The 23,190-nt window shown below is 33.7% G+C and overlaps 1 pseudogene; it reads left to right on the plus strand.

The window, feature by feature from the left end:
- Positions 1–23,190, plus strand: part of LOC138693790 (DNA-directed RNA polymerase I subunit RPA1-like) — a 190,347-nt pseudogene that overhangs the window by 101,837 nt on the left and 65,320 nt on the right.

Genomic DNA, 23,190 nt, shown 5'->3' on the forward strand with positions numbered 1-23,190 from the left:
ATATTCCCGAAAAGCAGGATTTCCCTTAAATCGGGTTTTCTTAAAAGGAGAATCAATTACACTATTACATTATTTTTATGGTAATTTGACTGGAACTTGCCAGATTATTCTTTGAAAACTGGAATGTTGTTGTTGCTGTTTTCAAATGCCAGGCATTTGACAATAAAGTCATTTGACCTCTTGCACTCCAATATTTTTCAAAGAATGTTAAAATCGGGTTTTACTGCAATTTAAATTTATTTGTTAGAGTATCCCTCATCGTTTTCTTTTCCACTCGTCTTACTTCTCTCCCTCCTCATCTTTTCCTTCCTCTCTTTTGTCTTATTATTAATCATAATCATCATCATGATCTTTCTCCTTAATTGTGACGTAACTACACATCATGTATAAATTCTCATTAAGAATGAATATTCTACACTTCATTGACAAGGCATTTAATTTAATAGATAGCAGTTTTGAAATTTCTAATGCTAGAAAAGAGTATTTAGAATTGAAATTTTCAGTAGAGTAGATAAATATTTACTAATCTGTTTTCACATTTGCTTGAATCTGTTGGTTTGACAAGTTTATGTTGATTGCAAGTTTCTTTTAACTGGCACTGCTATAGCAGTTACAGCATCCTGTCTTTTCCTGCGTTGTGTTCGGACAGTTCACATGAATTTCTTTTTGTCCGTTTTTATTTCTCAGACCCAACAATTTGACTTACTGTATATGTTTTCTAGTGGTCAAGTTTATATTTGTAATATGGCTTTTCTTTGTGGATAAATTAGTAGTGTTATGGGATAAATATTTCTGTTGTCTGTTACCGTTTTGTCAAGTGTATTTTGTAACACTGTTTTTCATTACATCTAGTGGGATAACACAGCGCAGTCGAGAAGTCTCTCTGCAATGCTGTGTAGCCCGTGGCGCTATCATGCAGCACACGACGGACTGGGGGGTGAGGCTGTCAAACTGGAATGAGTGGGGGAATGCCAATTGTCTACAGGGCTACTAGAATTAACAGAGCTGCGGAGGGACTTTTCGATTGCACTGTATTAAAATGGATTTGAGGGAGGTGAGATAGGGCAGGGACTGGATTAATCTTGCTCAGGATAGGGACTGATGGTGGGCTTATATGAGGGTGGCAATGAACCTCCATGGATGAATATATAATAGGATGCGAAACTTACAGAGTTTCCTGTAACACATACTAGAGGCGCTGTTGTAGAAAATGAACTTATTGCTGCCTGTTAGAGGGAGGGGCGTTATTACATCTAGCAGCACACCAAGTAGCGAAAAGAGTAACTAATTACTCCATGCATTTAGCAGCGCACCTGGTGACGAAAATGTTAAACTGTGCAGAAAGTATTCCCTCCCACCCTCATCGATATTCGAAACTAACCCAATTTAAAATAAAACATTTACATTTTTATTCCTCACAGCATCTTCTACTGAAAATTCTTACTGGAGCCAACAGGAAGATAAAAGAGACAATCTATTTTACACTACCCAATTAAAATATAACCAGACACAGACAAAAAAAAATAAAGCAAAAGGTTAGATAATTTGGATTGTATTCTTTGGGTATTTATTGTACAGCGCAATGGAAAAGTCTGCAAGAACTACTTAGATAGTTCAATTTATTATATTACTATTACTTTACAATACATTCAACACTGTTTTTACAACGTCCATAAATATCACTGTTTAACATGCACTGCTTATACACGTATCACTTTATGTTCACTTATTGTCCACACCTGTGGAGTAACGGTCAGCGCGTCTGGCCGTGAAACCAGGTGGCCCGGGTTCGAATCCCGGTTGGGGCAAGTTACCTGGTTGAGGTTTTTTCCGGGGTTTTCCCTCAACCCAATACGAGCAAATGCTGGGTAACTTTCAGTGCTGGACCCCGGACTCATTTCACCGGCATTATCACCTTCATTTCATTCAGACACTAAATAACCTAGATGTTGATACAGCGTCGTAAAATAACCCAATAAAAAAAAAAAATGTTCACTTATTAGCAAGTTTCTGTCTGCCATTTTGTCTCCTCGAGCAATATCTCGAACAGATAAATAGAGAACTGTGGGTAATGTACCCAACACGTAGTTCTAATGTTCACCACTTACGACGTTGGTCGCTGATCATCTTATTTCAGCCCCCCATTGCCAGATGGTGCTGACCACAGTTTCGCATCCTATTATATATTTGTCCATGGAACCTCCGGGTTCTCTAAAAGCCATCTAGTGGCTTGTTTTTATGTGTCTTCTGTCAAATGATTTTTTTTTCGGAGCTAATAATCATTGATGAAGAAAATTTAGACTATCTGAATGTGTAGTCGACTGTCTTTCTGTTACAGTTGCTGGTTAGTTTGTATATTCCATGCAGCTTCTGTTACAAGTTCATTTTAAAGGCTAGCTGGTACTGGAAATTTTGATTGTATTGTTATACTAATTGAGTAGTTATAGGTAGGTAAGACTGTGCATCCGAAAATCCTTTTTTTTTTTTTTTTTTTTTTTTTTTTTTTTTTTTTTTTTTTTTTAATTGTAACTACTACTGTTATGTGCTCCATTTTTTTTTTTTTTTTGTTCTTAAAGAAGAAATCCATAAGAATCATTACCAAGTGTTCCCTCTTTCCTGTCTGTAAACTCGCCATTAATGTTGGTTGATACGAAAGAGCTGCATTCTGCATCTTTTTGTACATTCAAGCAGGTAATTGTGTTTCTCGAAGGCTGTGCTAAATTTTCTTTGTTATTTTTCTGGTTTCTCGTGTGACTAATGATACAATTGAACTTTTCCTTGGGTCACAGTCTGACTTCTTGTGTCAGTGGTTTCTCGTATTTACTTTCTCTGTAAGTTCCCTGATTCAGGGATTAAGATATTGATGAGAATGATTAGTGATATTTTCGGGTTGTTATAATCCTTTCAATCTAATGTAAACATCTTTATATGTTTTGATCATGTGATATCAATAACGTTTTTACTTTTCATCCAGAAAAATAAATTTTGATTCCTCTTAGATTACATGATGGTGTTTTTATTTCAGGAACCAAGCATCTAGTGGAATAAATAGGGGGAAGTTCGTTACAACTGTAATTCTACCAGATGAATCAAGGTACACATAAATGATAAGATTTAATTTTCTTCTGTTATCACTTTGTTTTTTCCCTCCCAAATCTTAAACAGAGTAATATATCCTATGCTGGTGCTGAATTTTCATGTTTTTAAAATGTTCGAATCATTATTTTTGTGGCTGTACTTTCATATCGTCGCTTGAATGCAAGAACTAGGTAACTCGAAATTTGCGGTTTTTAGTTACCTCTTTTATAGCATAGCAAAAATCGCACAAAATGTAATCCAGGACCTAGGTAACTGATCGAACGATACCAGCGACATCTATTTTCCAATGTAACAAATAGGTAAAAGAAAACGAGACATATTCCTTAGTGCAATAAATAAGTAAATAGGCAATGTCACAAAATATTAAAAATCAAGTTACCTAGTTCTTGCATTCAGGTGACGATATAATATTATAGGATACTACAGACAGTTGTGATACATTTGAAATTACCGTGATTTCAGTAATTTTAGATTTTCTTGCTTTCATCAGTTTGCAAGGTCAAAAGAGATGGCTGCTTAGTCAGTTTCAAAATGTTTGACAATTTAGAAGTTTGTGTCGAGTTCTTTATGCAAAATAACTGTATTAAAGAAATTTAACATAATCCTCATTCTATACAAAAAGACTCTGCATATCTACAAACATACCACAAAATCTTCCGGCTCCCCAACTTCTGATCGGTTCTACGTTCGCACTGGAAAATGAGGCATGCATTTACACTGACTGACGACATGACATATAGAAATTATTTTAAGCTAATAACTTAACATAAAGCATAGAATGCATGTGGAATTTTTACAAGAATGTATTAAATTATGAACGGGTACCCCTGTTGACCTTATGACATTTTAGGCCTGAATTCCCAGCAACAACACAGCACATCACTGATACAGCATTATAATACAGTAACAGAAACTGATTGATTGGCCACCATTTCCATTACTCTGTTTGGGTTAGTGTTTTGAGTGATGATGCACCTTACACATCCTCTTTGTTATGTTATCATGTCTCATTGCAACAGTCTGTGATCGACCCCATTTACAAATCACATTCTTTCGTGACAGTCTTAATTAGTTTTCAAACTACTTGAAATATAATGTTTCGTGTTTAAAAAACCAGCAAGTTTACCAACAGGTGTGTTTTCAGACAGGGAACTGCAGTAAAACCTCGTTAATCCGGACTAATTGGTGGGGTGGGGCAAGTTGACCGATTTAACGAAGGTCCAGATTAACTGAAATAACCTAAAAGAACAGTAGAAAGTGCATTAAAACTCCGTTTATAGCAAAAAACATGTTTATTATAGTGTATTTAAAGGGTATAGGCCTAAATACACTATACAGTACAGCAAAATGTAAAGCAATACATACAATGTAGTAAGTTACATTATTGTACTTCCACAGTTCTAATGTATAAAAGTAAGTTTTAAAACAAGGTTCTTCAATTTTTTCAAACTTTTCTTTTTTTTGCCTATCTGGATTAAGCGAAGTTCGGATTAACGAGGTTTTACTGCAATTAATGTCTCGTTTTAGGTGCCATAAAGAGGCTGTTTGTTCTGTAGCCACTAGGAAGGGCTACAGACACGTGCTTGTAGCTTATATTTCAATACAGTAAGCTCCTCCTCGCAATACCATACTACATTGGGTCAGAAAATGACATTTAACACACTCAGTAAGAGACAAGTGTTGTGTTTCTCATTGGAGGAACATAACGTCTGAAAATACACAAAGTGTAATCTGTGCACGACATGCATTATCACTTTGACTAGCAGAGTGAAGTTTAAGAAGGAGTTGCATGGAGTTCTGTAGGGTTAAACCAGACTAATCAGACATACTCAGTAAAACAAGATTGTCTGATAAAACACACTTTCATTTTTTTGGACTTGTCAACAGGCAGGATTTTCGTTAGAAAAGGAAATGTTCGTGAAGTGCAGAAGGTTCTCTTTCATTTTGTAGAAGTTACAATTTGGTGTGGTTTAACATCATCTACCATTATCAGACCTTACTTCCTTCGAGAATGAACACAGCAAAGCAGGGAGATGTGCTCCCGAAATTAATTACTAAAGAATGCAGAATAATAAATGTTCTTCCAACAAGATGGTGCATTATCCCATATTTCCTTCATTTTCACGAACGTGCTATGGACTATTTTTCCAAGACAAATCATATCTCGATCTGGGAACATTGCATGCAAGGTCAATAAATGCACAATAATTATCTTTACAAACCGGTTCTTTTTTCTTTTTCTTGTAGTGTAAATAAGTTATCAATGCACGAACGACCAAACCAGAAACCAGATTGTTTCTCACCAATTTTTCTATTGATATCCTTTTGAAATCTGGTCTGTAGAACTTGTATTGTTGATTTTAAACAAATTTTTATTGAACATTATTGTATTTCATATGCATTATTTTTGGATAAGCCTACTCATGTGTACAGAATATGGACAAAATTTGTCCTCAAATTCAGAAAAAATGATTGCACACAGACAGATAGATGACATATCCAGAATTAATTTTTCGGTATCTCAGATGCTGAAAAAGAGCTCAAATAAAATCTCGAAATCGATTTTTTGCTCACTGTACTCCATATAATTAGAAAGTAAAATGTTTCAAATAATGATGGTGAAAAACTGAAGATTTATATTTGCAATTATATTTATAACTGGTACATTTAAAATGTTCTACTGTCTGTTTGAGATAGTGATTTGGTTCGGTTTTACAATGCAAAGTAAGCATGCAGAAAAACTTATGAATAGTTGAATATAACTAGCATAGAGATTAGAACTGTATGAACAGTGTAGTGATTATTGCTTCCTATAATAAATTCTACAGTTTTCAGGAACGAGAAAAATTAATATTTTTACTGAATTTTGTAATTTTCTAGGATTATTTTTTATGGGAAAATTTTACCATTCCTCGTGCCCCTCCCTGAGTAACCTCTTGAGTTGGTCAGGGTTGGAATATATTCAAGAATTAATTAATTTTTATGTAAATGGTGATTGTTTCATTTTAGAACACATTTACGCAAGCTGTGGCAGAATGAGAAGAATTTCATGTGTGCTCTGTTGCCAGTATTGGAATACTGCGATACACAGTACCCAACTGATGCCTTGTTCCTCACAGTTATTCCTGTTCCTCCACCCAAAATGAGACCAGTAAGTAAATAATTGTACTTGTGTCAGAAGAATTTTACTTAACCTCTTTCATAAAAATTGATAGCACCTTCTAACAGTAAGCTGTTCTTGGAAGTCATTTGCTGTTTGGATACTGTATTATATCGTTCTTAATTTTATGTAACCACCTATATCCACTGTACAGAGCATAATTTTTTCAGGAGGAAGGAAAAAGTTGTTGTTGTTGTTTTCTAATGCCAAGCGTTTGACAATAAAGTAATTTGACCTCTTGCACTCCAATATTTTTCAAAGATATTATCATGACCAGCCACAGAAGCACAGATTTTGAGGTGTTCCGAATCCATTTCTTGGTTTGAGTTGAGTTGAGGGGACTGATATATTCCAATTCTATGCAGGTGTTTGGCCAAACAATCATGGCCTGTTGCCAATCTAAATGCAGCTACAGACGATTTTCGTGGTAAATCGGGAATTAACTGTGGATTTTGATGCAGAGAGTTCCATTTTTTCCCTTGGGATTGAGTTATCAAATTTTGTTTGTTGAAGTCTAAGTATGTAGATTTAATAAATCTCTTCACAGAGTAATACGTAGATTTAGTAACAGGTCTGTAAGTAGCAGTGCTGCCCTTCTTTGCTAAAGCATCCGCATTCTCGTTTCCCAGGATTCCACAATGGGATGGTATCCATTGGAATACAATTCTTTTATTGAGTGATATTAATTGAGAGAGGAAGGAAAAAGTAATTAAATATCAATAGGCCTACAGAAGAATATTATATAATTCTGTAGAAAACATTGGTGAATACGATGACTTCGAGGATCAGTGTAGGCCTATTGATATTTAATTACTTTTTCCTTCCTCCTGAAAAATTATGCTTTGCACTGTCACATAGGAGGTTTCATAAATTCAACGACGATATGTTAGTAAGCATGTTAATTAACATAATTGTTACTAATGTTTTAATCTCTTAACAATTAGTAGATTTATATCATAGTATGGATGCACGCGCAAAGAAAGTGGATTGTTTGCTGCCAGTCAGTGTGAAAATTGCTTACGTTTTAGCAATAGACATAGGATGTTCAGGCAAGTTCCTGTTTTATATGAACTAACATTTTGAAAATCTAACATGTATGCATCATTTAAATATTAAGTACCCTAATGCCCCATTTCACGAAGCTTCAATAAATCAATCCAAATTAAATATTAACTAGTGAACATTAAAATATATAACAATTCACTAAAATGCAAGCTGTTCACCAACCAGATTTTCTTAACATTTAATGAATAGTAAGTAATGCTTCATTGCAAATAAATAAGTGCATTCAGTGAATATTTCACAAGTACATATATCACAACATTTTCGTGATTTGGAAATTTGTGATTAATTTCTTTGATATACCTGCGAGAATTCCACTACTGATCTGTCTACCTTTGGGTAACAGTTTCTTACTAAAACCTTTAAAATCAAAATATTTTAATTGGTCAGCTTTAAGGTTCGCTTCTTGAATAATTAAGATATCTACATTATTATCTGAGAGTATATTGGCTAGTTCAGTCTTCTTACCTGATGTTATGGCGCCAGCATTCCATTGTAAGATGTTTAGTTGATTCTGTACCATTAAAGTAGTCCCCGCCCGGAGATCCGATTGGGGGACTATTTTAGAGTATAATCTAAATTTAACAAAAGAAATACTGAAATCAGAAGAAAACACTGAACTAAGGAAACAATTGTCTTTAGAGACAATTAATTTTAGGTACCCTCCACAAAACTGGCTTCATTTATACACTGACGGATCCTTGATCTCCAGAGAACAAGGTGCCGGTGCAGGTGTTACGTGCTGTCTCTTCTCACTTTATAGATCTCTTGGATATGGAACAACGAGTTTTGATGGTGAAATCATTGCAATCAGTGAAAGTCTCAGGAATCTTCTATGCCACATCAATAAATTTAAGAATGCAGTTATATTGTCAGACTCCAAAGCAGGTATTCTATCAATAGTCTCTAGACACACACCTTCATCTCAAACAGCAGAAATAACTAAAATGCTCTCTCAATTTATATCACTGAATAAAAGAATTGTATTCCAATGGATACCATCCCATTGTGGAATCCTGGGAAACGAGAATGCGGATGCTTTAGCAAAGAAGGGCAGCACTGCTACTTACAGACCTGTTACTAAATCTACGTTTTACTCTGTGAAAAGATTTATTAAATCTACATACTTAGACTTCAACAAACAAAATTTGATAACACAATCTCAAGGAAAAAAATGGAACTCTTTGCAACATAATCCACAGTTAATTCCCGATTTACCACGAAAATCGTCTGCAGCTGCATTTAGATTGCCAACAGGCCATGATTGTTTGGCCCAGAAAAAAAGGGTTGGAATAAGTCTACCCTCAAAAAATAAATAAAATGAAAATATACTTAATCTTCCAAAAGTACAATAAAGTATAATTGTCAAAATAATCACAAGAATAAAAAAAAAATTCTATAATAATTATAACGAAAAATAGATTCTCTTGCTATAACAAATTCACACCGGCATAGAATTGGAATATGTCAGTCCCCTAACTGCCCATTGTGCAACTCAAACCAAGAAATGGATTCGGAACACCTCAAAATTTGTGGTTCAGTGGCTGACCATGATAATATCTTTGAAAAATATTGGAGTGCAAGAGGTCAAATGAATTTATTGTCAAATGCCTGGCATTAGAAAACAACAACAACATTTTCATGAAACCACAACCTACTATGTTGCAAATTGTTACCTGCTATATCATTCGCATATGAGCCAACAATGAAGCAACACAGTTATAAAATACAGAATATGGAGGAAAAAGTATTATTATTATTATTATTATTATTATTGATCTAATTGGATCTATAACTTATTCTTCTTCTGCTGCTATGTGTCTATTAATTTTATACTATATATTGGTTAGATCCAAGCTTGAATATGCATCTGTAATATGGAACTCCATTACTTCTGCTGACTCGGATAAATTGGAGAATATCCAAAGAAAATTTATTTCTTTGTGCTCTTATAGATTTTTACCCAATTCCAGTGATTATAAATATGAGATTAACTGCAAATATTGTAATTGCTATAGTTTGTCAGACATCAAGATCTTGATTATTTATTTTTTTGTAAAGTCATTAAGGGTGGTATTGATGTGAATCCTTCTTCAGCAATATCAGTCTTCATATTCCTGCTAAAATTTTTTGCAATAGAAATTCTAAATCTCTCTCTCTGGTCAGCAGTTGTATAAAATATGCTAATTTGCATGGATTAAACTTGGATCCATTTCATGTGTAGTATATACTTTTGGAGTTTTATGGCAGTTGTTATTAATTTATGTCTTTTATTTAGATATGTATTGTATTATGGGTATTATTCTCATTATCTTTCTTATCATTCGTATTATATTCATATTTAAGATTCCATCTTTCATTTTCAGTTTTCATATTTTAAATTGTTATTATTTTAATAATAATTATTCCTATTTACTTTTATTGTAATTTATATAATTATTAATGTTCCTGTAATGATATTGTCGTGTGCTGAACTGTTATTGGCCTCTGGCTGTTGTACAGCACATTAAATATTAGGAAATAAATAATAATAATTATTTTTATTTTTATTAGTATTATTATTTTTATTATTATACTGCTTGTTTGCAAATTTGCTATTCCAAAATATAATAGAAATCTACACGGACAGCAAAATAAGTGTCAAAATAAATAACTGTATATCCGAAAGAAAATTAGTTAATAATGGAGTTCGACAAGGTTGTCCACTATCACCAACTTTATTTAATATTTATATAAATGAAATTATTTTAAAATGGAACCAAATCTACACATCAGGAATCAAAATAACCAGTGCTCTAACATTAAATACCTTACTCTATGCCGATGATCAAGTCATAATTTCCAATTCAGAGGATAATTTACAAAGAGGATTGTATACATTAAATGAAATATTAAAAGATTTTGGGATGGAAATTTCAGCACAAAAATCAAAAGTAATGGCATTTTTAGGACAAGACCCAGTGAGAAGTAAGATAATACACAATAACCAATGCCTCGAACAAGTGCAAAATTTCAATTATCTGGGTTGTGAAATATCTTATCAAAATGAAAAAGATGTGAACAAGAAAATTACCAAATTTACACAAATTCTAGGAATAATAAACAATACATTAAAAGCTAAATTAGTACAAAAATCTACAAGAATAAAAATATATAATACACTAGCATTACCCACCCTTCTATACGGAAGCGAGATTTGGACATTAAAGAAAAAAGACATGAACAGAATCAAAGCAACGGAAATGAAATTTTTCAGAACAGCAGGATATACTCTTTTAGACCGAAAAAGGAATGACGAAATTTTAGAACAATTAGAAGTAGAGTCAGTAGAAGAAAAAATCACCAGATACAAATTCAATTGGCTAGATCATGTAAGAAGAATGGAAAATTCAAGAATCCCAAAAATTATGATGCAATATAAACCTAGAGGACATCGTCGACCAGGAAGACCGTTAAGAAGACTGCTAGATGGGGCCGAAACAGGTCTACAGAGGCCTAATTCGTGAAGGATGATGATGATGATGATTTTTATTATTATTGTTATTATTATTCTTATTGTTATTATTAATATGATTGTTATTATTATTTTTTATTCTTATTGTTATTATTGTTTTATTATTATTATTATTATCATTATCATTATTATTATCATTATTATTATCATTATTATTATCATTATTATTATTATTATTACTAATATTATTATTATTATTATTATTATTATCATCATTACTATTATTATCATTATCATTATCATTATTATCACTATTGTTATTATAATATTATCATCATTATCATTATATTATCATCATCATTATTATTATCATCATTATTATTATCATTATCATCATTATTATCATCTCATTCCTGCTGCTGTTGTTATAGCTGTTGTAATTGTTGCATTCCTGATTCCAGTGGTCGCATCATTTGAGGGAGGAATGATACATACATTAACTCAATTTAGGTATAGATAATATTCTTGAAATCTATTGTCCAGAATGAAAAAAATTAGAGACTTATGGATTTACTGTAGTATGAAGTACAGTTGCAGAGCTGAAAGAAAGTAGAAAAAGAAAGTAGAAACTTAATATCTACATAATATACTGTATTTATTTTATATATTCATTGAATAATCAATTTGAGTGACCATAAGGGTCCTGAATACAATAAACATGCACAACATAATGTGATTTGAAACATTAAGAAAAAAGAAAGTTAATTGTTGAAGGGAAATAACATAAGTGGATTAATTGAAATAGAGATGATGATGTAATATTTGAAGAGAATCCTTGATAATATTTATAAGAATAGACATTACATAATCAAAAGGAATGTGAAGTTCCTTAAGATAATTCCATGTGAATTTTGTAATAGAACCTCTACTGCCAAAGAGCAAACCAATGACAACCCATTGTTTAAGAGGGACGTTGTACTTTTGAGAAAGATACGGCAGACAAGGTTCATATATAGACTTCTTCTCAATATCAACTTCGGCGGCCTGATTTAGGTTCCTTTCGAAACGGATAGTAGGGTCAAGAACCTGTGTGCGTAAATTTAATTCTAATAAATGGAAGTTACTATACCAATTAAGTTTCGTTATGTTTGAATGTACATTGTGTATTAATTTACTAACATTTATTACGACGAAGTAAAGAGAAGCGACTAGACGCATTTGAAATGGGGATATGGAAAAGAATTGAACATGTGAAGTGGACAGACAGAATAAGAAATGAAGCTGTGTGGGAAAGAGTGGGTGGAGAAAGAATGATGCTGAAACTGATCAAGAAGAGGAAAAGGAATTGGTTGGGTCATTGGCTGAGAAAAAACAGCCTACTGAAGGATGCAATGGGAGGAATGGTGAATGGGAGAAGAGTTCTGGGCAGAAGAAGGTATCAGATGATAGACGACATTAAAATATATGGATCATATGAATTTACAAAGAGGAATGCAGAAAATAGGAAAGATTGGAGAAAGCTGGGTTTGCAGTGAAAGACCTGCCCTTGGGCAGAACACTAAATGAATGACGTAGTTATAATAACCACTTTCATGTGTTAAAATAAGAATTAAGTTGTATGTTACCTAATTGACTAGTTTCAGCTTTGTCTCAGTCGTTCTGATGATATTCTAACCTATGATCAGTTTCTTCTAAAATTTTGAGTACCGGTACCATAATCTTCATGTCCACACCTGTGGAGTAACGGTTAGTGTGTTTGGCTGCAAAACCAGGTGGCCCAGGTTTGATTCCCAGTCGGAGCAAGTTACCTGGTTGAGGTTTTTTCTGGGGTTTTCCCTCAACCCAATATGAGCAAACGCTGGGTAACTTCCTGTGATGGACCCTGGACTCATTTCACCGGCATTATCATCTTCATCTCGTTCAGATGCTAAATAACCTAAGATGCTGATAAAGCATCGTAAAATAACCTACTAAAATAAATAAATAAACGATCTTCACGATGTGTTATCTTTCGTGAAATTTGTGTCATTCAGATTTTCAAAATGATCCTTTCTTAAATGATTAAAATTCTCCATCTGGCTCTTGATTTTCGAGCAGTTACAGATGTAACAATTCTGCGTCAAAACGTTCCACCATTTTCTATTGCAGCTAATGAACCATTAAAAATTTGAGGACAGAAATTTCTATCACTGTCCGCCGAGTTAGCTCTGTGGTAGTGTGTCTGCCTCCAGACTAGCTGGTCTGGATTCGATTCCTGGCGGGGTCAGAAATGTTCATAAATTTTAATGTAAAATTTCTACCTCAGGACTAGGAGAGATGGCTGTGTGCAACTTCTAATCACTAGATTGTGCACCAATATGCCTGGGTTAAATCCCAAATCTCTCCGCAGTGTATATGAAGAGAAGGCATATGTCACTGTTGATAGTGATTCGTCTGTCAGATGGGGACGTTATGCCTCATGGCCCCCTTGGTGCTATTCGACAGAAGTAGGCTACATGCCGGCACCAGGTTTCCCCTTCTCCCTAAATCTTTATCATCATCATTCATTCCAGACACTACACTTACACATTCTCTCACCCTAGTACACGACATAACTCTCCACAGATACACATCATGTACATTGTGGCCCAGCAAAGTGGTGTGCAACTAGGGTAAATGGATCACAGTCCTGCCATCTATCCGCAATATGCGGAACCCGAATCACGTGAAGTGAAGTGGGTAGGCATTGGATACATACATACATACATACAATTTCTATCACTAAACTGATGCGATAGTTTTACTGGTCCTTTAGGGCTAAAGATGCTTGGTGAGCTATAAAAATAATTTAATGAACCAATAAATAAATTAATGAATCATTAAAAACATAGTAAAGCTTGATGAAATCGGCTATAAGTGTTATATTCCCTATTTTTCCATTTTTGGCGTAAATTCTTCATGGTCATCAATTGCCTTTTTTACTTTGTGTACTTATTTGGAAAACACTTGTTGATAAATTGGGAACACTCAGTTATTGTGAAGTTGTGAGGAAATACAATTCTATGATGACTCAGCTATAACCAGGGTGCGAATTAACGGGGGAGGGGGGGGGATTTCCGCCCCTGTTGGAAAGTTATCTCCCTCTCATAAATTTATATTTACATCCCTGCCAGAGATAGCTTCTATCCCCCCCTCACAGAATATAATTGTTTTAATACAAGTATACTTTATAAAGTACAGTATAAAGTAAGCAAAAAAATAATATTGATGTATTTATCATCACCAGGGAACGGATTTATATGGACTAAAAATATATGAAATATGTAAATATATATGTAGTTATTTTTACCAAAATATGGAATTAAATATGGATTTTTACCAAAATATGGAATTAAATATGGACTTAAAATTATAAAAAAATGACTATGTATGTTAAATATTGGTACATTTTAATCAAACTAAACAAAAAATATAATGGACGTACCTTATCTTCCAATGTAGTTTCAACAAAACACAATTTTTATTGTCTGTTACCATAACAATAGGTTACAAACATTTCTTTCAAGTGCTGAAAAGTGAATCTTCTTCTATTGTCTCTGAGGATAGATTTATACTGACTAAAAGAGCGTTCGACGTCACAAGAAGTAACTGGTACATAATTCAATTTCACAATGTCTGCTGGGGATAAGTCCAAGTTAATCTTCACTGTTGATTCACCACTCATCACAGCAACAACCTTTTGTAGTTCTTCATATCCAGGGTTTTTTGAAAGTACTGTGTCCACCTTAGCTCTTACTGCATCTGCAACTTTACCTCTACCACGATTCAGTTGTTCCACAGTACTATTTATAATTTCAAAACTTTCAGATAGTGAAAGGTGCCTATTTTGGAGACTTTTGAGCGTTTTTATGATGCATGAAAATGTATGCTGAATGTGAGCTAAGTCATTCTTCACACTTATGTCACAGGTAACTGTTTTCGCAGTATCAATTGAGACTGCATCTTCAGAGTCCAATGCAAGGAGAACATTGTTAATAGAGTCTATATGTTCGGCATAATATTCAACTGCTTCTAGCCATGTACCCCATCTAGTTAAAATTGGCTTTGGTGGCAATGGAATTTCAGGGTACATTTCTTTCAACACGTTAACTCTACTGGGAGCTTTGAGAAATACTTTTTTCACTGATGAAATCAACAAATCTACTTTAGGGAAATTGTCTCTGACCACTTCTGCCACACGATGAAATGCATGCGCCACACAAGTAAAATGAGTCAATTTAGGATATACAACAGATAATGCTTGTCCAGCTTTGACCATATAAGGGGCAGCATCGCTAATAAAGAATAACACATTATCGTACATAATACCCTTTGGCCACAGGATACCCATAGCTTCGTTGAACAGTTTAACTATAGTTTTGTTATTGCACTTTTCTAGAACATCACAATGTAAAAGAATTCGTTCAGAATATTGTTCACTTAACAAACCGATAACTACATTACCAACAAGTCTACCTTCTTTGTCGGGAGTCTCATCAATGGAAACCCAAATTGAACTATCTTTAATTTCATCTCTTATCTTCTGTATTGTCTCATCGTAGATGGATGGAGCATACGTCTTCCTAAGTGTTGACTCATCCGGGATTGTATGTTGAGTATATTTTTCAAGGAATTCCCTGAAGACCTTATTCTTTAGTTTGTAGAGAGGAATATTAGCAGAGATGAGAGAACGGCACAGGTCGATGTTAAACTCAGATCTTACATTCGATGTTGTTGGTTGTGTTAAAAACAATTGTCTCTGCTTGGAATTTAGTTGTTTGTTGGCCTGATGTTTACTAGTTGTAATGTGTTGTTGCACCAGGAACTTTTGTGTAGATGATACTGCACACTGACACAAATTACAAAATAATATTTTATTGTCAGTTGATAAACCATCTTCTTTAAATTCTGAAATGTAACTTGTTAGTTTTGATTTTAAATTGACTGAATGACGTACTTTTGGCATATTTACCGTCTTTATAGTATGATTTACAAAACTGAACCTATGTGTACTCTGACTGGCATTTAACTGTTGAGCTGCACAACTGAAGTCTGTTAAAAATTTTAAATTAAATTAATACAGTTTTGTAACTTACTTTCCCATTGTTGATAGGACTGCTAATTTTCAAATAACTCTGATGTTAAAGGGATTACTGAACATGTGTTTAAATCTCTATTGTTGAAATGTATTTTTAAAAGTTAATGGAATTTTGTTTTGTTTTATTGTTAAACCTAATATAATATGGACTGTTTTATATGAAATATGGAAAATATATGGAAATTAACGAAAATATGTACTAAACTCTAAAATATGGAAAAATATGGAAAATAAAAGTAGGATTTTTCAACCCTACACATTGTGAAACATAAAGATAATGCAAAATATAAATTATATTAGCTTTATAAGTAAATATGTATTTACATATAAATCCTTTCCCTGATCATCACTTACAAGCTGACAACAATAAATAACTTAGGAATTACACATCTTATCTTAAACCTGCTCATGGATATAATTATTATTATTATTATTATTATTATTATTATTATTATTATTATTATGATCAAGATGCAAGACATGCAACTCAGTGCGACCAAACGTTGAGCCGTATATCGAATGAAGATAATAATAATTTTATGTAGGATATTTTCTATCTAGGATTCTATCCCCCCCTCATTTGAAGTCTTAATTCGCACCCTGACTATAGTTGATGTCCATTTGGCTGTTTGCTTAATACCGGTAAGTTCCCCCCTGTTGATAGCAAAGAATCTAGTCAATTATGCCTTACAGGAAAAAAACCAAGGACAGGAATTAGTGTAAGGTAATTTTGGCTCTCAAATTTTCAATTTGATTTTAAACTTTCAAGCCACCCTACCACTTTTCAAGGAGCCACATAGCATTGACTGTTTATGATTGGTGGAACTTATTTTTCACTATATTCACCAATGTGATAGAACAATCTGAAAAAGATGTAATTTTTCGATTTTATTTGGTAACAATCATTGCATCATCAACAGTGTGGAATAGTACATTATGCAATGCGCCTATAATGGTAGTAATTAAGACGCGAGTATGTTTATGAAACGAGAGCAAGCGCGTTTCATAATTTTCATACGAGCATCTTAATTACCATTATAAGCAAGTTTCATACGACTTTTTATGCTCGACCATATTTCTAACTTGAAATTATTCATAAGTATTCATGTTATTCTTATCTGACTGGGGAGCGGAACTGACCTTGTGCAATGTCTCGTAAATTGTGAGATGTGCACAGACGCGAAAGTATTGATTTTTTCCGAGGAACAAATGTCATTGACCTTGATATAATCTAGAGAGTAAAATGAACATTAATCTTGATATAACCTTGAAATTGATTTAGACATTGAAAAACGAGATGACAAATTGAATTTATTTGAATTTTATTTACAATTAACGCTAATTATTATAGTAACAGAACATAACCTTCTGCGACAGTATTGGATTTCCAGCCTCTGTGACGTTTCCTTGTTGTCTTTTGATTGCATATCCGAGAATAATCGACACTTGCACTTTCATATTGCTACAATGGTATTTTCTGATTGGTGGAACACATGAACTTTAATGAATAGGTGTACTTTAATGAGGTCCATTAAAGGGCTGCTACCAGGTGTATAATTACTACATTTCGGCATGGTCGAGCATAAAGAATTTTACGACATTTTGAATAGTGCACTCAAAACTTAAACTAGGCCTAAATTAAGGACAGAAAAAGCATTCATATTGGTATTTCTAATGAAATGTTATACACAGTGTGATAAGCTCTTTTGATTGATTAATTTTTTTGCAGTAGTAGTAGTAGTAATAATAATAATAATAATAATAATAATAATAATAATAATAATAATCTATCTAAATAGTTTAATTTTTTTATAGAATAACAATTTAACTTTAGATAATATCTTGCTCAGAGCTAAGCTAATAACATAACACAAGTATTAATGTATTGAGGATAGTTTATTATTGCTGTAACTTTTCCTTTACCTTTAATTGTATATCAACATAATGAAGACATATTTTAAGCAATGTTGTTAGTCTATGAAACTCTCTAGAGTTAAAACGTTAAAACTGTTACAATTTTTTTAAAAGGTAATTTACCTTTATGACAGACAGGCCCCCATTTCAACACCGGTGTGGTGTCATCTTCAGTGCCCTGACCAGTGGCGGCTCGTGGGTATTGAGTTAAGGGGGGCTGCATACAAAAATAAACCAAGCAACTTACTTTATTTAAAGATTAGTTCCATGCGCCTTATCTTGTAAGTTCTGTTTAAATGAGACAGGCTCATGTTAGTAGATTTACGGCATTTAAAAGACTCCTGCGGACAAAATTCCGGCACACCGGCGACGCTGATATAACCCCTGCAGTTGCGAGTGTCGTTAAATAAACCATAATTTAATTTTTTATATGCAGATTTGAACCTTAGAAATATCTAACTGGCGATGTTGTAGTTTGTTGTGTAATATATATACATGATACATCAATAAATGAAAAAAAATAACTGAGCCAGAAATTGAATTCAGGATATTCAAGAGTACGCAGCAGGGCGCTTGCCTCATTTATTGTGATGTTAGATGTTTCAGATTCCATTAAGGTTTGAAAACATTCTAGCAATGGCTCCTTCTTCTCATGAACAACATTTACTGTTCTTATTTTAAATCCATCTTGTTGCCCCAGCTGATGGAATTGTCTTTGAAACACATTAATCTAATACAGACTGTGTGGAGATCGAGAGAAGAAAGCAGGGATACTGGATAAATTATAAAAAAAAATATGCGAGCCTTTGTATTTTGTTTAGCGGCTCTTTCCATTATGAGATTCAACTGATGGGCACTTAATTTCACATTTCTCCTGAATTGTTAAGGTACTGAACTGAATAGACTGTAAATATTGTACAGAATTAAACATTGTTGCACTTGTTATACTCACAACATTAAAGAAAATGTATTTAAAACTACGCGCTACTGACAAACTGCTGCAAATTTTGCAGCGCCTGGAAACTCTGGATTCACGGCAAGGGGCAGCAGGGAGGAGGGGTAAAACTAACGTGTGAAGCATCCGAGATGGGACTGGCAGCTCCAGGAGAGGAAGTGGCTTCACACTATAGTCCTTGTCTCTGGTTTCGCTCCGGCAGCACCAGGGGAGGAAGTGACTTCACTAACGATTGCGTGCATGTCAATGAGAGCGAAATTTTTTAAAAATTCGAGCCGCTAAATACAGACTGTATTATAAATGTATTTCACAAAATAAAACGAGACAAGAGCCACAAATGTCTGGGGGTGCTGCGGCTCCGCAGCCCCTCTTTGAAAGCCGCCCCTAGTACTGACACTGTTTTATTCAAGTGTTAAAGTGAATGATAAAAAACAATGAACGTTGTTAGTATTTAAAATAGCACATTTAGAAATATAGGAACATGTACTACCTAATGCATATGTTATTGTTATTGTTGTTTTCTAATGCCAGGCGTTCGACAATAAAGTCATTTGACCTCTTGCACTCCAATATTTTTCAAAGATATTATCATGACTAGCCACTGAAGCACAGATTTTGAGGTGTTCCGAATCCATTTCTTGGTTTGAGTTGCACAATGGGCAGTTACGGGACTGATATATTCCAATTCTATACAGGTGTTTGGCCAAACAATCATGGCCTGTTGCCAATCTAAATGCAGCTACAGACGATTTTCGTGGTAAATCGGGAATTAACTGTGGATTTTGATGCAGAGAGTTCCATTTTTTCCCTTGGGATTGAGTTATCAAATTTTGTTTGTTGAAGTCTAAGTATGTAGATTTAATAAATCTCTTCACAGAGTAATATGTAGATTTAGTAACAGGTGTGTAAGTAGCAGTGCTGCCCTTCTTTGCTAAAGCATCTGCATTCTCGTTTCCCAGGATTCCACAATGGGATGGTATCCATTGGAATACAATTCTTTTATTGAGTGATATTAATTGAGAGAGCATTTTAGTTATTTCTGCTGTTTGAGATGAAGGTGTGTGTTTAGAGACTATTGATAGAATAGCTGCTTTGGAGTCTGACAATATAACTGCATTCCTAAATTTATTGATGTGGCATAGAAGATTCCTGAGACATTCACTTATTGCAATGATTTCACCATCGAAACTTGTTGTTCCATATCCAAGAGATCTATAAAGTGAGAAGAGACAGCATGTAACACCTGCACCGGCACCTTGTTCTCTGGAGATCAAGGATCCGTCAGTGTATAAATGAAGCCAGTTTTGTGGAGGGTACCTAATATTAATTGTCTCTAAAGACAATTGTTTCAGCATTTCAGTGTTTACTTCTGATTTCAGTATTTCTTCTGTTAAATTTAGATTATATTCTATATTTAATAGAGTTAAAGGGTTTGGTTTAATTTGTAAGTTTTCTTTTAAATTCGGGATATTGATTTTCTGTTTTAATTCTTGAACCATGGATATGAAACTTTTTTGAGTTTTCAATCTACAGAGAGGACTGTATGAATGCCAATTGTTATCTGGTAATCTGATAAGTTTTTCATATTGAATCAGTGGTTTTTCTTCTATTGTCATTTTGATGCTGTTAATATTAGTGAGGAATCTCATAGAATCTATTGGCGTTGTTTTGATTCCACCAGTAATGAGTCTGAGAGCTTGGTTTTGAACATATTCTATGTCGTTTATGGAAGGTGAAGTAATTAAAATTTCTCCGCAGTATGTCAGCACTGGCTGTATAAACAAGTTGTATATAGTGTTCAAAGTATTCCTAGAGCATCCCCATTTCTTTCCTGCTAGTCTTTTTAGAAGGGAGAATCTTTTACGAGCTTTTTCAGAAATGTATTTCAAATGGTTGCTCCATGTTAACTTACTATCGAAAATAACTCCAAGATATTTGGATTCATAAGTCCTAGGAAGGTGTTGGCCATTGTATTGGATATTGAATTCTCTTTCTTTTTTACAGAGTGAAAATATTTGGTAGTTACTTTTGCTTAAATTGAGTGTCATCAAATTTGATGTATTCCATTCATGTAGTTGATTTAGAGCTTTAAGAGCAGAATTTTGAATTTTGTCTCTATGTCTGTAATATCCGGAAGTCCACAAAACTATATCATCTGCAAATAGTGCTGTTTTCATGTTTGATTCATCTAATAGGGAGGATAAGTCATTTATATAAATATTGAATAAAGTTGTGCTGAGGGCAGCGCCCTGAGGTAGAACGCGATATGTTCGTCTGTAACTAGAAAGGGAGTTATTGAATTTAGTGGCAATGAATCTTTGACTAAGGAATTCTGATATCCATCTGAACATATCGCTGGAGATACCTAATTTCTGGAGCTTTAGTAATAATTTATTTCTCCAAACAGAGTCATATGCTAACTGAAAGTCAATAAATATTGCCAAGGTATCTTCTTTCTTGTTAAAACTGTCTTTTATTTCGTGGCCGAGGCGTATGACTTGTTCATTGGTAGAGTGTAGTTGTCGAAAACTGGCTTGTCTTGGTGATAAAAGATTTTGGGATTCTAAATACCAAGTTAATCTGTTGGAGATCATGGACTCCATGGTTTTTGCTATCATGCTTAATAGTGCTATTGGTCGATAACTATTAACATCATGAGCAGGTTTCCCTTTTTTGTGAATTGGTACAATGATTGCTTTCTTCCAAGCTGCAGGAATTGAGGTGTTCCATGATAAATTGAAAATGGATAAAAGTACAGACTTGGCTTTTTCCCCCAGATGTTTCAAAAATTCGGAATGAATGTTGTAGGGGCCAGGAGATTTCTTGGTTTTTAAATTTTGTATAGCTAGAGTTAATTCTTTGGAAGTAAAATTTTGATGAAATATTTCAGGTTTTGTACTAGTAATATTGTTTTTATTATTTTTATGTAATTCTCTTTTGATAAAATTGTCAGTTTTTTTGATATTGGGATGTAATCTGTGAGAGTTTGAGTAGTGTTTATTAAAAGCGTTTGCTATATCTCTACTATCTGTTAGTGTTTTGCTATTATGAATAATAGGTTGACTAGTATTTTCCTGTGTATTGGAAATATTCTTCAGAAATTTATATGTTTTAGCGCTACCGGTTCTGTAATTAATATTTTCAATAAATTTATTGAAACTGTTCTTTTATGCTGTTATGATTGCTTTTTTAAGAATGGCAGTCTTCTTCCTCCAATCTTGAGTATCTTCTGGTGTTTTGCTATGTTCTGCTTTGGTTCTTGCTTTATCTCTATCTTGTTTCAATAACTTCAGGTTTTCTGTCCAGAATGGGGTGTATTTTTTTGGTTTGCCTCGTGGAATGTGCTTTTTTGCAATTTTAAGAACAGGTTCACAGAAATAGTGGTGTGTTGACCTTGAGGTGTTCGTCGAGACCTAATGCATATGTTAACTTTATTAGAAAAGTGCCAGAACATTTTTAATAATCATATCTGATTTAAATAAAAAAATAATTTATTTGATTTTCTACAGCTTACCAATTCTGTTGTATTTGCTGCTTCAACAATAAAAGGTTCTTACTTGTTACTCTCAGCATGTTCCTCCTACAATAAAATTCAACCTATGGAAATAAAAATTAACTAGTTATTAATAGCTTTAAAATTCGCTGGCACTAATATTGTGTGCTGTAGAAGGTTGTAAAATGTTAATGCTTTTTTTTTTTCTCGTTATTTGACATTTTTAAGTGAAACCTGTTTTTTAGCATCTAAACATTCAATGTCTAATTAACATAAGGCTGGACAAAACAGTGTTCAGAAAATCTCTGGTTATTATTTTATGTTCGTTTTTTGAAAGAAATTATATTAGCTGCTGTAATATGTATTAAAAAGCCTTTTTCCAGTAATGGTAGAGAGACATTTAAACAAAATATTGCTTAAATCCAATTTTGTGTCCAGGTGAATTTTATTAATGATAAGATAATAGAACATCCACAAAGTAAGACGCTTAAAGCCATTCTTCAAGATTCCATAATTGTCCAACATGTGATGAAGGCAGTGCGAGATGGCAACACAGAAAACTTAACAGGAGAAGGACAGGTAAACGCTCTTTTTTCTCCTTTTCTTTTGCTACTGTTTTTCTCTTTTTTTCTTTCCCTGCCTTCTTCCTCCTCCTTCACTCAATTCCTTTTTCTATTCCTGCTGTTGCCTTCTTATTTTACTACCCTGTCTGCTCCCAGCACCACCCCCACCGCCACATTTGTTATATGTCAAGTTTTTTTATACAATTTTTTTGGAGTCATGTACCATTGAGTTTATCTAAATGGCATTGACTGATCACAAACAATTCCAACATAGATGCCACTTGGTAGCTGAATATTCACTTCACATTCTGTTAGGCAGAGTTCTTCTGAATCTGATTTTCTCTATATCACACTTTAAAATTCATTTTTCGTAT

The sequence above is a fragment of the Periplaneta americana genome, unplaced genomic scaffold, assembly GCF_040183065.1.
Source record: "Periplaneta americana isolate PAMFEO1 unplaced genomic scaffold, P.americana_PAMFEO1_priV1 scaffold_21, whole genome shotgun sequence".
NCBI lineage: Eukaryota > Metazoa > Arthropoda > Insecta > Blattodea > Blattidae > Periplaneta > Periplaneta americana.